The 16,360-nt window shown below is 49.7% G+C and overlaps 1 protein-coding gene across 13 annotated transcripts in view; it reads right to left on the reverse strand.

Annotated features, from left to right (window-relative positions):
* Nucleotides 1–16,360, reverse strand: part of ST6GAL1 (ST6 beta-galactoside alpha-2,6-sialyltransferase 1) — a 56,145-nt gene that overhangs the window by 20,735 nt on the left and 19,050 nt on the right. For 9 of the 13 annotated variants that reach the window (XM_040568044.1, XM_040568045.1, XM_040568049.1 and 6 more), the window contains one exon: nucleotides 11,502–11,659. The gene's annotated coding sequence lies outside the window, so the exon portion shown is untranslated. Of the gene's footprint in view, nucleotides 1–6,715; nucleotides 7,094–11,501; nucleotides 11,660–16,360 lie in introns of those variants that run through there. The other 4 variants (XM_040568051.1, XM_040568050.1, XM_040568048.1 and 1 more) reach the window with 3 other exon arrangements.

Genomic DNA, 16,360 nt, shown 5'->3' on the forward strand with positions numbered 1-16,360 from the left:
CACTCTTTACAACTTGCTCAGAAAAGAACCTAGTTCAATGCCAACTAAGAGATTGGAATAAACTTGCAGAACTGCACATTCACTGCCTGTCAGTTTGGCCCAGCAGCAATACTCAGCTTTGGTTCTTCTTTTCATACACAGAGCTAGCACCCACCACAGCGCTCCGCCACACCAACCTCACTGGAGCACAGAAATGAAATGGCAATTCTGAAGCCACTGGTTTCAGAAAGCACTAATCAAAAGTCCCTGTACGGCAAGCAAAATATTTCTTGCAATGTTTAAAATAAAGCTTTTTTTTTTTTTCACTAAGAAACCCATTATTCTATAATGTAAGAGAGACATAAAGGTGGCAAGAGTATTCCCCAAAAAGTACCAGGTGCTGAGAACAAAAGGCACACCGCAACCACAGCAAACAATATTAGAATGGACACCCATTACAGCCCATCAGAACACGCAATTTTCAGAGAATTTGTAAAAAGAAATTATTTAACAAGAGTTTCAATTAATTCTCAAAATCAAAATAGTTCCTTCCCATGCAAGGAACCTGAATAATGGAATAGAAACAGGAATATCAAAATTACAGACAACTAATTCTTTTGTCCCTGACAAAAACAGAAGAGGGGAAAACCGCATTACAATAGTCAAATGTTTTTCCATAACCCCATAACACCTGCTTTTGTTCTCCCTAGCCAGTGTTAAGCAAGCTAAACTGATACCTCTTACAGTCATGTATCAGCAGGCCCAACTGGTTACATGAGGGCTGAAAGAGCCCCAACCAAGCGGTTATCACTAAGCGCAAGCTACTGGGGAAACCCATGTCCAGGTTAAGTGTCAGGCTGTAAGAGAGAAGCCCGCGTAACAGATATGTAGGAATCTATATATCAAAAACATCCTGAATATTGTTCACTGTTGAAGCAGCAGCCAGGATCTCAGAAGCCAAAATATTTGCAGTAGCAGATGACAAACATGCATTTTGCCAAGGCACGTCAGCGAGTCACGTCCTCTCACAGCGAGCTCATGGCCTACCTGGGCTTCAGATGTGAACAACAGCAAGCACAGCTCTACCTTGTTTTTGACCCCCAGCTACTATTTCAAGAATAAATTACAGGCTGATAGCATTGTAATGGACCCAGCTTTAAATCTGTATTTGTGAGATTTAATAAACACTTGAGCATTTCTTGCAAGTGTGATACTTGAGCATTTCACGCATTTTTTACAAAGCAGAGCAGACACCCAGTCTGCTCGGCACATGCAATCTCCTGGAAGAGAAAGCTGGTCCACGTGCAAAAAAAACCAAACTTCAAGGATGGGTTTGTTAAAATCAAGTCTGAGTTATTGAGCAGGTAACTGGTCAATAAACCTCTTGGTACATTGTTTAAAATGTATCTACCTTCAGTAAGCCCATAGGAAAGTCACCAGGGAAGTGACCTTGCCTGATTGAGACTCGATTTTATAAATCTCATGAAATATAAACATTTAACATAAATCTGGGCATCTAGATATGTTTAAAGGCATTTAAGGAACTTAAAACACTCCTCCTGCTCAAAGTTTCACATACGTATTTATAAGAACAGAAAATATTACTGAAACTTCCCTGATGAACACTTCACTTCAAATCTCCTCACAGTTTTCTTTCCTCAACACCCCCCAACAAACAGACACATGCAAGGGTACCGTCCACCCAAAAACCAATGGCCATGCCCCCAGCTGAAGAATCCAGCACCGCAAACACTGCGGGAACACACAGATGCCTCCCGGGCCTATGTGCCATTACCGCTCCTCCTCGGGACGTGGGGCCCGGCACTGCACGGCAAGCAGAGCGCCATGCAGCGCACCCGCTGGTACCACCTATCTGGAGATTTCCCCTTTTTATTTCCTCATTTATATACCATGACAGCATCCCAGCGAAGGAGTGCTGTGCTTATGGGCAGGGTATAAAGTGATCTAAGTGCAGTACGTTAATTAAGGAGGATTAACACAGTTACTGGAGGGAAAAAAGCACTATCCTTGTGATACTGAAGTATGTTTAATTAAAGTTTACTGAGGCCAAAAGGGCAATAAAGACTGTTGTAGTGTCTCTCAAGCTTATTTAATAACACCTCCTGCTCCAACTGTTATCAGCCCGCTTTTTCCTAGCAGAAAAAACAGGTATGAAGCCCAGAAAACTTACAGAAGCCTCAAGCCTCCACCAGGCCCCATGCCACCCCACAGCTGCCGCCATGGGGCCTGCGGACACGAACGACTTGGTCACCGCCCCAGCAGCAGCAGTTCCCAAGCTCTGCCAGGTGTCAGCCTGCTTCCCCATGCCCTGCCTAGCGGTAGCCCATCTTCCTGGGGTCTGCATGGCCCCAGGGGACAGACGCAGCCACCCAGGCAGTGGGCAGCAGCCCCTGAGGGCAGGCAGTGTGGCAGCCACTGGCCGGAGACAGGCTGAGCGCGCGGGGTATTCCGCTGAGCCAGCTGCACGAAACGGAGACCAGGGCTGCTGAACAAACAGAAACAAAAGCGAAACAACCAACAAAGCGCAAATGTGTTTTTCATCACAGCCAGGTGGTGGCTTGCAGGCATGGAGGAAGAGTTTTAGACAGCTAAATCCAACAGAAACACAGGTTGCTCCCTGAAGCGATAAAGGAGGCTGCAGCCATTTTACCTCCTCTGCACAGCATCAGTTCTGGCACTGGCTTTAGCACAACACATTTCAGCAGGCTGCAAGCTCTTCTATGACCTAAAACTCACTGAGCTTCCTAGAAAAATGGAAGGTGCCCACCCTCTTCGCTGGGAGGAGGGATGAGGTACTGAGGGAAGATGTAGCCAAAAACGTGACTCCAGCACAGCTAAACAAGGACATAGCTCCTAGAAGCAGGCTGCACGAGCACGCAGCTCTCCTCCCTTCCCCTTGGTGCCACCTGGCCATGAAGAAGCCAGACTACTACTTCTGCGAAGAAAGTGGCTCCAGGAAAGGCCAATCTCAACTGGAATGCAAGGAACCCGGACTGCAGTAAGCACCAAGCATTGCCATCGCTAGTTACAACACTCACTTCGCTCCTCACTCTCACCATGCTTTCTGAACATAACTGCTAAAAATCGAGCAATTTCCTAGCCATAACAGCTAGATGATCCTGAATGTTGTTTGCCCCAAGATGAGCACACACCTAACAGCGTTAATTCACAATTTGTGCCCCAAGGGAAAGCCACACTTATCTGTACTGCATTTTTTCCTTTTATAACATCACAAATTAGTTCTGTTTCAATACTGTGTTAACATCTCGCTGCATCAGTCAGTTTTGTCCTCAGATCAGCCATTTCACAGTACTGCCAAGACTGACTTCATCTTCGCTGAGTGAATCCTGAAGGGAAGCTCACAACATCACCTGTGAGGCACTGAGCGCAGGAGAGGGTGTTCCTTTTGAGTTCTGTTGGTGTCCTGCGGCCATGAACTGCAGTAAGCCAAGCAACCGGTGTATCTGTGGGGAGTTAGACTGTTCCTGGAAATCTTCTCATTGGGTTTCACTTGACTCGAGCCCCGCCTAATCCAAAACTGTTGCCCAAAACGAACGGGAGCACAGCAAGCGTGAGGTGATCAGCAGACGAGCTTCAGTGGTGCACTCCTGATCCAAAGGAGCACGCTGCAGCAGATGCCCCGGACCTCAGTGTGAAGCCAATCCATGATGCATCACTCATTCAGGAACCCTAATCACAAAATCCATGCAATTATTTAAAGAAGCATGTCAATAACCCAAACAGAGGAGGCCAAAATGCATCACTGAGGCTTCCACCATCCTTAAGAAAAGAGTCTAAACGTCAGCATCAAATGCTCAACATTCAGCTGAACCAAACTTTCACAAATCACAGAGTACGTGCAGAATACTGCAAAGCTCATCCCTTAGATTAGATCGTGCAGCATACGCTACATACAGTTATCTCTTGCAGCAAAACGTCTAGATGGGCTGCATAGATAAGCAGACGTGCCAAAATTATCTCTATCTCTGAAACAGACTTCTACGCTTATGTGCGGACGAGGAACTCAGATTTCCTTCACCCGCAAGCAAAATCCAGTTGAGCTCTGGTATGTGACAGGCTATTACAGCCAGCAGCAGGCAGGTGACTCACAGGAAGTCTGCAGTGTTTGACACTGCGCCTGGCTGCTTTCAAGCAAGAACTGCTGTTTTCACACAGCTGTCATCTTGCACACAGCAACATCCCACACGGTGCTAGAGCCTGGAAGGGTGATCTCACACCACCTCCAGCACCTGTCTGATTCATTTGAGACATGGCAAGTCCTTCTTGTTGCTTAACATCAGACCTAACCTCCGAAGTGGAAAGCACTGGGCTTAAAGTTCACAAAACTTTAAACAAGGCTGACTTTTGATCTAGCTCAGATCAAGCTTTAGGTAAAAGTTACTCATTTATTTTATTTAAACAAACCTGCCTGCTTTTACTCAGTTTTAAGGGACAATCAGTATCCCCATTTACCTGTTGAGGACAGGCAGTCACCAGGCATGGAAAAAGCAGGAATTCAGGACCAGACCTAGAGAGCTAAATGCAGCTGCTTATACGAGCAACCTCCATGCCCAGCAGTGATGTAACTCCCAGGTTAAGAGGCACTGCGAGCTGGCCCACGGGGAGCAGTCCAAGCACCTTTCTAGGCACAACGGCCCCTTCCCCTTCAGCAAGAACTCTGAGTGAAGGAAAAAGGACCTGATTTATTTGGGAATGCCAGCACAGTCCCTTGGGAGTTGGATCTAGGTGACCCTTCATCTCCACTATCCTCAGTCCTCCAGATAAGGGAATCCTCCCCAGTGGTGTACCCCCCTCTCCTTCCCGTGATTTTCCCTCCTCCAGTTCCTCAGAACAGGATCCAGGCTTCTACTACAACACATCCAAGCTTGCAAAGGGATCTGAAGGTACACAGTAGTGGCCATTCTGGGGTCTCCTGGCAAATCTCTGGGTGCAGGACTGGTTTTCAACACAGGGAGGAGAACCAAACGTTGACTCTAATCACAGTCTGCTGCAGTTTGGGCACGAGCACAACAATAACCTGAACATACAAGTGCACAGATCTGCCTGTGCCGTATCCTTTACTTGAGTTCATCTCTTCATCATTCCACTCCCCTGCAAGCGCACAGATGTCTTTCCCATCCTCAGGTAATCACAGCAGCAGACCCTCAGCAAAACTGGCTGAGAATCCCAAAACCCAGGTATCCTAGTTAGTTCATCCCCTCTCATTTAGAAGGTGGTGCATCTCTCCAATATGAGAGCAAAGAAGAGCCAGAAAAAAGCCTAGCAATGTCCTCTCAAACTATCTTGGGATCATTAATTTGCATTTCAGTAGTCTTTTTTTTTTTTTCCTTCTCCAAGAATGAGGTCAATTCAGCTAAGTTTCTTCTGCTTCCACTGATATAGAATCACAGAATGGCCTGAGTTGGAAGGGACCCCAAAGATCGCCCAGTTCCAACCCCCCTGCCATAGGCAGGGATGCCACCCACTACATGAGGTTGGCCAAGACCCCATCCAACATGGCCTTGGAAGCCTCCAGGAATGGGCCATCCACAGCTTCTCTGGGCAACCTGTGCCAGTGCCTCACCACCCTTTACAGTGAAGAATTTTGTCCTAATCTCTAATCTAAATCTATCTTCTTTTAATTTAAGACCATTCCCCTTTGTCCTGTCTGCACTAGTAAAGAGTCCCTCTCCATCCTTTCTGTAAGTTCCCTCTAAGTATTGAAAGGTTGCAACGAGATCACCGCAGAGCCTTCTCTTCTGTAGGCTGAACAGCCCCAGCTCTCTCAGCCTTTCTTCATGGGAGAGATGCTCCAGCCCTTCAATCATCTTTGTGGCCCTCCTCTGGACCCGCTCTAACAGGTCCACATCCTTCTCGTGCTGGGGACCCCAAACCTGGATGCAGTGCCCCAGGTGGGGCCTCACCAGGGCAGAGCAGAGGGGGACAATCCCCTTCCTCCAGCTGCTGGTCACTCCTCTTTTGATGCAGCCCAGGACACAGGTGCCCTTCTGGGCTGTAAGTGCACACAGCTGGCTCGTGTCAAGCCTTTTGTCCACCTGAACAGGATGTATTACAAATACATATACTCACGTACTTATGTTCTTATATCTCCCTCCTATTTTTGAATTAGGAAATAACACGTTCAGGATGCAGTAAGAAATTGACGTAACTGAAATAAAAGCTTTTCAGAAAGCTGTCCAACATGCATAGAGGCCACAGTTTTACGTAAGTGAAATTACTTCTGCAAGTCATCTTCTCTAAATTCTTCCTCCTTAAGTGTTAAACATAGAAATCACTAGTGAAACAAAAGCAATAGTTTTAAGAATATTCTCTGAAGTCTGTTAAGAACAATAATTTTCATTTTTTTCCATAAAGTACAGGAATCAAGATGATAAGCCTGCTCCAGCTTTTACATTCCTCTCACCCTGGGTCACATAAAAAGCCTAAGCTGCACGTCTAAAAAAGCCTACACCTCTGTACGGCTTTACCTGTAGTAGATCTCAAACATGGTGGAGCACCCGTGCTGCAGCAATGAGAACACTCGCAGCTAACCTCACATGCCCTTTCTGAGGGGGCTTTAAAAGCTCACCAACTACCAGAGCTCCCAAACACCAGCACAACGGGCAAAGCCAACACAATGTGGTGCTCCTTCCTCAGCTGCTCCAAAACCTCACGTCCCTGGGGGGAGTCTGCTTGGAGACCGCACAGTACTCACACACATGAGCTGCAAAGCAACCTTCGGCAGACCAGGCTGGCTTTCTTCAGACTACAGCTGCTCCTGGATTTTCTTATCTGTTCTCAGCTGGCTCGCTCACAGCAGACCATCTGAGCAAGAAATGAGAAGACAAGCGCTCGTGGAGATCTCTGCAGGTTACAGCCAAAGGAGGTGATGATGTAGATAAGAGAAAGGAAGCTGGACGGAGTTCCCCACACGCTCACCTCAAGGTGCTGGGTCGCCTGAACCCTTTGACTCTGCGAGGGCTCTGCTGTTTTCAGGAGATTAAAGTACAGCGTTCAACACAATCTGATCAAACACTTGCTCAAGCAACAAGCACAGAGGCGCTGGTGGTTTACGCTTAAACCACCTCTCTGACTGCCGCTGTTTTTAAGAGAGCTATTTTTAAGAGACCGAGGATGCACAACACCTGCCAGAGCTGCTCCTGACAGCAGCTGGGAGGCCCTCCCCAAGCCAGTGCAGTGCTGGTGAAGGAGCTCCCACCACACAGCTGCTTCTGCCACACGTGACCTGTGTGGAACCAGCAACTTTCCTACCGTGCCTGCATCTCCAGCACTCCTCTTCTTCCTGGGAAACCTTTCCTAAGTCCCTTCGCTATCCTTTCGGCACTGACTCTGCATGAGGGGATACTCAAATTTCTGTGGCCTTTCCCCAGGGTGAAGTGGTGTGCAGTCACCTCCTGCCTCAGTGGGATCCTCACATCCATCTCCAGAGCTCCTCCTCCTCTCCATGAACCTTCCTTTTTGAAAGTCCTTCTCTTATCTGTTTTTGTTTGTTTGTTTTTGTCAGCTTTCCTCCCATTTCTCCCAGACCCCCGGCGTGCAGTGACTGTTCTGGGCTCCTGTCCTCTGCTCACCAAGATGCTGTGAGTTTCAGAGCCAACGTATCTGGATAGGCTGGAGCGATGGAGGTGATCTGGATAGGCTGGAGCGATGGGCTGAGGTCAACTGTATGAAGTTCAACAAGGCCAAGTGCCGGGTCCTGCACCTGGGGCGCAACAACCCCAAGCAGAGTTACAGGCTGGGAGATGAGTGGTTGGAAAGCTGCCTGGCCGAGAAGGACCTGGGAGTATTGGTTGATAGTCGGCTGAATATGAGCCAGCAGTGTGCTCAGGTGGCCAAGAAGGCCAACAGCATCCTGGCCTGTATAAGAAGCAGTGTGGCCAGCAGGTCTAGGGAAGTGATTGTCCCCCTGTACTCGGCTCTGGTGAGGCCGCACCTTGAGTACTGTGTTCAGTTTTGGGCCCCTCGCTACAGGAAGGACATGGAGGTGCTCGAGCGAGTCCAGAGAAGGGCGACCAAGCTGGTGAGGGGTCTGGAGAACAAGTCTTACGAGGAGCGGCTGAGGGAGCTGGGGTTGTTCAGCCTGGAGAAGAGGAGGCTCAGGGGAGACCTTATCGCTCTCTACAGTTACCTTAAAGGAGGCTGTAGCGAGGTGGGGGTTGGTCTGTTCTCCCACGTGCCTGGTGACAGGACGAGGGGGAATGGGCGAAAGTTGCGCCAGGGGAGGTTTAGGTTGGATGTTAGGAAGTACTTCTTTACCGAAAGGGTTATTAAGCATTGGAACGGGCTGCCCAGGGAGGTGGTGGAGTCACCATCCCTGGAGGTCTTTAAAAGACGTTTAGATGTAGAGCTTAGCGATATGGTTTAGTGGAGTGCTTAGTGTTAGGTCGGAGATTGGACTCGATGATCTTGAGGTCTCTTCCAACCTAGAAATCTGTGTCTGTATGACTCCTACAGAAGCTTCCCACCAGAAGCAATGCCTGAGCTGGTCATCTTCTGCACCAGGAGCTGGCAACAGAAGTAGCTCCAGCAACTGCATCTGTAAACCTGAAAGGAAGGTGAGCAAGCCACCCGCTTGCCTTGACTGGAACAGTGTACAACCCTAACCCAAGCCAAGAGCACCGTCCTGCTTATGTATGTACAGCTTCACAACCACCTGTCATCAAGAATACAAATATATACACACACGCACACCTGTAAAATCAAATATAAACACCCACAGATATATTTACACATAGGTATGTATACAAGCATTCTTTTAAACCCTGGTATTGTATAGTGTTAACCAACACCAATGACTCCAGAACAATGTACACAGAAGTGAATAAGCCCGGGACTGTGGCATGGACCTTGTGAACATAAGCCAGCAGAAGCCTTGAATAGGCAGAAGAAGGCTGGAACCAGGAGACCCAGAGCCACAAGCACAAACGACCAACCAACTCCCGATCCAGAAAGCTGCCCAAAACCGATAGCAATGGTGGAGCCATCCTAAAGGAAAACCACCCAGATGGGCTGGCACTGAGCTTCAGAATCAAGTGTTCAGAATTAATTACTCCATTATCTTATACAACACCTAATTACTCTGTTATCTTGCATAATACTTTACACATCCCCATTAGAGGAAACTGTATTTTAGTACCGGGTCCAAGATAGTGCTGAGTGTGCGCAACCAGCCTGGACACCCACGCTGCAGAACTGCTGCTGAAGAAGAGGCAGCGCACTGAGCCTCCGGTCGTCCTTGTGTGTGGCTGTGCTCCTGCTGTCTGTCACCCAGGCCCCAGGTACCACGGGGACACGGTTCCCAGCAGCATGCAGGGCTCTGTTCCCCGCCAGCTGCTGCCTGGAGGAGCAGGGTCCTGGCAGTGAGGCAGAGCCCAGGGAGCAGAGGGGTAAGGCGTGCTTTTGTTTTAACTTCTCGTTTCCAATGAGCCAAAAGGAGGAAAGAGAAATGGGCATTTTCCATTTCAGATACTGACGCACTGAACACAGTGTAATTGCTGACAAGGGGGTTGTGCAGACTGAGAGGTAAAGATACTGCAGACCAAATATATCGCTGATACATTTGGTGGAATTCCACCAGCAACCTTTCCATACTACAAGCCAGGCCTAACCAGGCTGCCTCATGCAAAGCCTCATTTAGTAAAAGGCGATTGGGTGTGACTGTCCAACAGACCGACTTCTCCTCACTTCAAAAGGAGATAAAGACTTTGTCCTACCAAAGTAAGTTAAGAGAATTAATATCTCTGAATTAAAAGCAAAAGTTGTGCTTGAGAGGTCAGCTTGGCCTTAGATTTCTGCTGTCCTAAAGACTGGCATCCAACCGAGGCTAAAGTAACACTCGCTGGTGCAAACTTACACTTCACATGGGCACACAGAGCTGCTGCCACACCTTCCCAGGGAGTATGAGTCCCACTCCTGCAAGTTACACAGCACTCCAGGATCCTACTATCTCAGCAGCAAGCCCAAAGTCACACCATGAGTCACTTCTTTGCCTGGTAAGCAGAGTATTCTCATAAAAGAACAAGAAAACAGAAACGAAACCCCTTGTTTATACACACACACACACAAATAAATAAAAAGTTTTCACACAGGCAGCACTCCATGGCTGACCTGCTTGATCCTCTATTCTATACCGAAATCCCGTCTCACCAGAAGCCGTCTCTGGCTCAATTTCCTTCTTTCCCCAGGAAAAAAACAGCTGCCAAGGATGTCCAAGGCAACGTGCCGTGCCTCTCCTCTCTTCCACTCACCTGTTTCCAGCAGCGCATTCCCACTCCTGCTGGTGCTGGCCGGGTCCTGTACCCCTGGGTCTTGACACACTACAGCAGCAGCTGCTCCCTGCGCTCAGTCCCCAGGCAGGTGGGCTGCTGAGCTGCACCACCACAGCTGGGGCTCTCCAGTTTGCAATGCTAAAGGTAATACAACACTGGGAAGTGTTCCCTGGCCAGAAGGGAAGAGAGGGGGGTGCATTTTCCATATTAAAGATTCAGGTTTTAAGCAGAGGAGGGAAGACTACCATGTTTCCAGCGGTGGAGAAAATGGGGAAGGGACAGAGGCCACCGCTGCCTGGCATTCCTGATGCCAGGAAATTAAGGATTAAAAAAAGCAACTGTACAATGAAATCCTCTCAAACCCTCTTCACACATGAAAATGGGCATAAGTCCAAAACCCCTACTTGCAATCACCTCTAAAAATCTCCCCTACTGAGTTTGCTTTCCTTTGGTCTCCCGTGTGCAGGAGAAGGTGGTGTTAAATGAGGAGCGTGACAAAGCACTGAACTGTGCACCAAAGGGTAGCCCATTCACACATTTATTAGACTAATCTGGCCCCACACTAAAGCACAGAGTGCTAGGAATATTCCATAGGCAGCACAGATCTTTCGGACTAGCTAATCATCCAGGGAGACAGCTAATGAATGCTTGCAGTGCTGTGATAAGAGACAGGATGTCAGCAGGGAAGAGAGACGGAGAGGGCAAAAAAGTAGGGGCACCACCAGTGAAAGCATGGAGATCTCCAGGCATGTTGAGCAGAGGTCGGCTGTGAACCCATCCAGCTAATTACTCTAACCCAGCACCACCAGCAATATCCCCAAAGGGTTTCTGCGGAAAGCCCTAACCAAAGTGAGCCCCAGCACACATCTTAGATTAGTTTTATGCAAGTCAGAATGCAACTGCATCTTAGGCATTTATCTCTGGAGCTTAGCCAGTACGTATCAACATTTACAAGAGCTCCCCCAAGAAGCAGAATAAACATTTTTTGCTTTACAAAAAGGATAGGAGAGGTGCAAGCAGAAGAGCAGAAAGCCCTCCCAGTTCTCTTCACACCCCTCCCAACTTTGCGTGCAACTCAAGACAGCCCCTCTACAGACAGCAATGCCTTTGTATATACGTGCCCTTATCATGCTGACAGCAGCCATGCTCTTGCTGCTAGGCCTGCAAAAGCAAAAAGAGGCACAGGGAAGAGAAGAGAAACATGGCCATTACCTTCATCTCCAGGTTCCTTCGCTGTCCACAGCGGCTTTTGTGAAACCCTTCCAGTCACAGCGGGGTGGCCAGGTGAGGTCCGGGCGAGCTGCTGCCACATCCAAGCTGTGCATGCAGTTCTTCATGCCCAGATCTCACGTCTAGTTGAGTTTTCTAGCCTAGGAAAGAAATTAAGGATGCAATGTGAGACAGCCACATCGGTCATCCAGACTGCTGGACCTGGGACCACAGTGGGCAGCCAGGACACACATTGCACACCTGCAGCAACAAGCGACTACGCAGAGCCTTGGCCAGGAAAACAAAAAAGCCTTTTCAGAGTTCATTTTCCTAACCTCTCCCCTATTTCTACAAGAAACTAGGAGTAACTACAACACGTCCTAAAATCCTCTTAAATAAGATACTAATCACAAGACTGTTTAGCAAGTCAGTGCACACAAACCGCACAAAAACTGCCACCTCCCATAATTACCCTGCCCCAGGCAAGTTTCCAGCCTGTGTGCATGGCCTGGCACGGGTCTGCCCCACACGTCCCGCAGCTCTGCTCCCTGCTATCGGCAGGGAACCCGAGTGCCCACAGGTTACAGAGGGGTCCCGACACGCTGTTATCCCGCACTGCAGCTACCTCTAACCCTGAGGACCCCAGGCCCATGGCACCATGGCACCCAGCCCTGCCAGGAGCAGAAAGCTCAGCAGAGGGGGCTGCGAGAGACAGCGACCCCGGCGGGCACCGTGGTGCGGCCACACGTCCTTGCCACCAGGCCGGAGGGCTGAGGGCGACGTTTGGTGCTAGAAGATGTCAGCACGCCGCCAGTGCCCAGCTCTCCCCAGGGCTGCGGCTGCATGAGAAATAACGAAACCAAAGAGATCTTTGAGGGTTACGTCAGGCCAGGGGAAGGCAGGAAGAACGGGCTGCTAAACCAGAAAACAACGTTTTATGCTTCTTCTGGCAACCAGCAGTGTTTTTGGGTGGCTGCACGTGCGTGCCAGGCTAGGAAGCCCCACCAGCAGCCCCAGCAGTCACCAGGACCCCTGGTCCACGTGCTACTTCACGCCATGCAGTAAGCACATCAGGCTCTGTGCCTGGCTCCTGCCCTCCCTCCGCATCTCAGCCCCTCGGGCCTTCCTCTCCACGTGACTGCAGAGCAAACAGAGATGTCCCCATGGGCAGAGCCATGCAGCTGCTGGTGTGGAAGCACGCACCGGGCTCTGGGGCAGCTGCAGAACGGGCTGGGAGCTGGCCTGGCCTGGCCTGGCCTGGCCCAGCAGCACTGCTCAGCCGAGGCTGACAGGCGCGCGGCTTTCAGGCCCCTCTGCAGGCTCCTGCACCCCTTCTAGCCCTTGCTCACAATGGGCAGTGACGTGGGCATGGTCCTCTCAGGAACACCGTTGGCAGCCTGGCTCCTACCAGCTGTGCTTTTCATGAGGGCACAGAGCTCCAGCTGGGCCTCAGGGCTGTGGCGTGAGCTGTGTCCCTTAGGGGAGCTCGAACCCTCAGCACTTGTCCTACAAGCCGTAGGCATGAGAGGGATCTGGCCACCTCACCTTCTGATCATGGCCTGATACGGGCATCCCCGTGGCAATACAGGGACTGCAAGGAAATGGCCTCAAGTGGCACCAGGGAGGTTAAGACTGGGTATCAGGAAGAATTTCTTCATGGAGAAGGTGGTCATGCATTGGAAGGGGCTGCCCAGGGAGTCCACCCATTCTGCAACCACGGGGAAAACAAAAAGGCGTAATTAATCTGGAGACTATCCGGGGGGGTCAGAGCCCTCTCCACCTTCTTTGACACCTCCCATGAAAAAGGTTGCAGATTCGCTCGATAGCCCAGGCTAAGCTTAACAAAACAGGCAACATTAGCAAACCACCTCCTCTTCCGCCCTGGCAGCCAGCTAAGTGAGCAGCTTCATGTAGTAGTTCTCTCTATGCTGCTTTATTGGATTACAAAGTAAAACAAGAATAAAAAAAAAGTTGGGTCAGGAGCCTACCCTGTCTCCACTCCAGCTGTAAAAGCTGATGTGCAGCAAGGAAGCAGTCAGCCTCACGGCCTGAGCCCGGGTGTGCGCAGCAGAGAAGCCTCAGCCCACTTCCACAGGGCTGTGCTTTCCCCCCTTTGAACAGCGGGCATCTTTCCCACCGTGCTGCCAGGACCAACCCGTCTGCAGGGCAGGGTCACCAGCATACCACCAGAAAACAAACCAGACCACACTCTTATCACACGAGTCGCAGGCAGAAGAAAACAGGCCAGCTAAATTTTTATTTTTAAATAGAGCAAATTGTGTCCCAGCCAGATATCAATTCTCTAATAAGGCTGCAGTATTTTGCTGGGCAGAAGACAGCTGTCCCCTGACCCAGGCACACGGAGCTCCTGCAAGTAGGACGGAGATAAGACACCACCCTTTGGTCCTACAGTTCATTTTTAAAACGCTGCCAGAAAATGTGGGTGGGGGAAAAGGGGTGGCTGGTGAGCGATAACTAACATAGCACTGACCTCCTCCACCTCCACACAGCCAGACTCCAGCAGGGACCAAGGGCTCAAAAGGCACAAAAGTTGTCCCAGACCCACCCGACCACAGGTAATGCTTCCCCAAACCTGCTTGGAGCATGCCCCACAAATCCAAGGCCAGCATGTTCAGCCAGTGCAGCACAGGCACTTTCCTTACTGCTTAACCAGATGCTGCCACAAGTTTTACTCCCCATATGTGCACATGCCTATCTACAGAGCAAGCATTAGCACCATGAGGAATACCAGCAGTTAGTTGATGGGAAGTCACCTTTGAAAATGACAAGGTTAAGCAAGAACTTCATGTTAACCCCCCCACAACAGTGTCGAAAAAAGATCCCACCCTCAAGATGAAACAAACAAACAAACCACAACAAAACAAACAAAAGCCAAAGGAGCCCCCAACCCAAAAAAGGCAAAAAAAAAAATAAGAAAAAGGAAGTGATAGCAGTAAAGAAAATTATCATCAATTCCTCTTCCCTTCTTTTCACAGGTGAGAAATTATTTCTCCTCCCCACGTTCCCCAGCTGCAACATGAACAAGCACCCGCCGGCTGCTTTGGCAGAGGAAAACACTCTGCTGCGTTCTGGTAAAAGAAATCATGTTTGTTTATTGCTTAATTGTTACTGCTGATTCATCCCAAAATTACAAGCCTTGCCACCACAACTCTTCTAAAACGTAATAATCAAAACCCTGCCTGCTGGGTTAATTACGGTTAAATAGAGAACCATTAAGCCATTACCAGGAAAGCAGCAGCTCCCTCCCGCCAGCAGCCAAGGCGCAGGAGCCAGCCCAACCGGGCAGCACGCGGCACCAGCGTGGACGCTCACCCGGTCCAGCCTCGTGCCCTTGGCCCCTGCTTACGCCCAGACCCGCAGGCTGAGCCACGGAGGCACCGCATGAAGCTACCTGCTGGCCAGGTGCAAAACACAGCACCGGAGGAGCCACACTCTTGTCTGGACACGAGGCTGGCACCGCAGCCAACAGAGCCCCAGGCAAGCTCCAAACTCGCGTCCCTCTGAGAGCCACTTCTGGCTCCTGCAGAGCACAGACCCCCAGCAACTCGCAGGGCCCAGCAGGGCAGAGAAGCTGCCTCTGCATTACGGAGAGGTACGGAGAAACCAAGCAACCTGCCCCAAACCAGAGTAAGTGACGGGGAGACTCCAAGGCCAGCAGCCTTGTTTTGGACCGTTTCTAAGAGTCTAAATACTCCAAGCAAATACACATTTCTTTGGGTAACACTCAGAATATGCACAGCTCCAGCTGTCAATTAACCATTCATCAGTGACATAAGGCAGGGGGATCAAGAGCACTCTCAGCATGTTTGCAGATGACACCAAACTGAGCAGTGCCGTTGATCCTACAGAAGGAGGGGATGCCATCCAGAGGGACCTGGACAAGCATCAAGTTCAGAAGCAGCCATGGAACCATGCAATCAGAAACTGCAGCACAGATGCAAGTTGAATTAGAGCTGCATAACTTAAACACTATCCTGCCTTCTGAGCCTGACTTTACAACCCTTTTGTTGTCCTTTTTCTTGTCCCTTTTCTTGTCAACCCAGGCTGACCACTTAACAATTCCAAAAGGACAAAATTACGCTTGATAAAACCCCCGTTACTACAAGGTACACTGTCTGTTTTTTTTTACATGTCTGATGCTACTAAAATACTACCTGTCCTACAAAATGGAACCTTCTTACAAATAAATTATAATAAAAAATAAAATCAAAGACACGGCCATAGGCTTGACTACAGAAACTCCAACTCCACAGCCTGCACTCTGTTTGAAGGGATGTATCTTTGCTTGGTTTTGACGCCTTCAGCTACAGCAGCCCTTGTTCACCTTCAATTGCTTCATAAATGCTACAGGAGAAAGACTTCAGACACTGACCACTGCTGAAACCAGAGAAGCAGAAGCCAGCAACTTCCAGGGGAAATACAGAAAATCAAGTTACTGATTACTACCTTGGCCATACGCCAAGGGAAACACACACCTTTGGAGGAGCATTGCTAGGATAGAGGAGAGAAGAAATCTCCCACTCTTGCCACCACCTTCCCACTGACAGAACTGGAAACCTGCCTGCCACGAGGCAGGTTTGGGCACCACTTTCTGCTCTCCACGCTTCCCTCAGACAGGGCGCAAGGCAGCAGCAGGAGGAAGGCAGCCAGCCCACACCACAGCTTCCAGCACAACCACGGCCCGAGCAGGAGCTGCAGCGTGGCCAGGAAGAAAGGTGACCCATGCAAACCAGAGCTGAGGGGGTTCTGGCACCCAGAAGCAGTCTCATCCAGGCATGACCCCAGCTGCATCCTTTCTCCGTGCCTGCCAGCTCTCCAGGCACCCCTCGCCATTTTCCCCA

The sequence above is a fragment of the Cygnus olor genome, chromosome 9 (assembly GCF_009769625.2).
Source record: "Cygnus olor isolate bCygOlo1 chromosome 9, bCygOlo1.pri.v2, whole genome shotgun sequence".
In the NCBI taxonomy this organism is placed as follows: Eukaryota; Metazoa; Chordata; class Aves; order Anseriformes; family Anatidae; genus Cygnus; species Cygnus olor.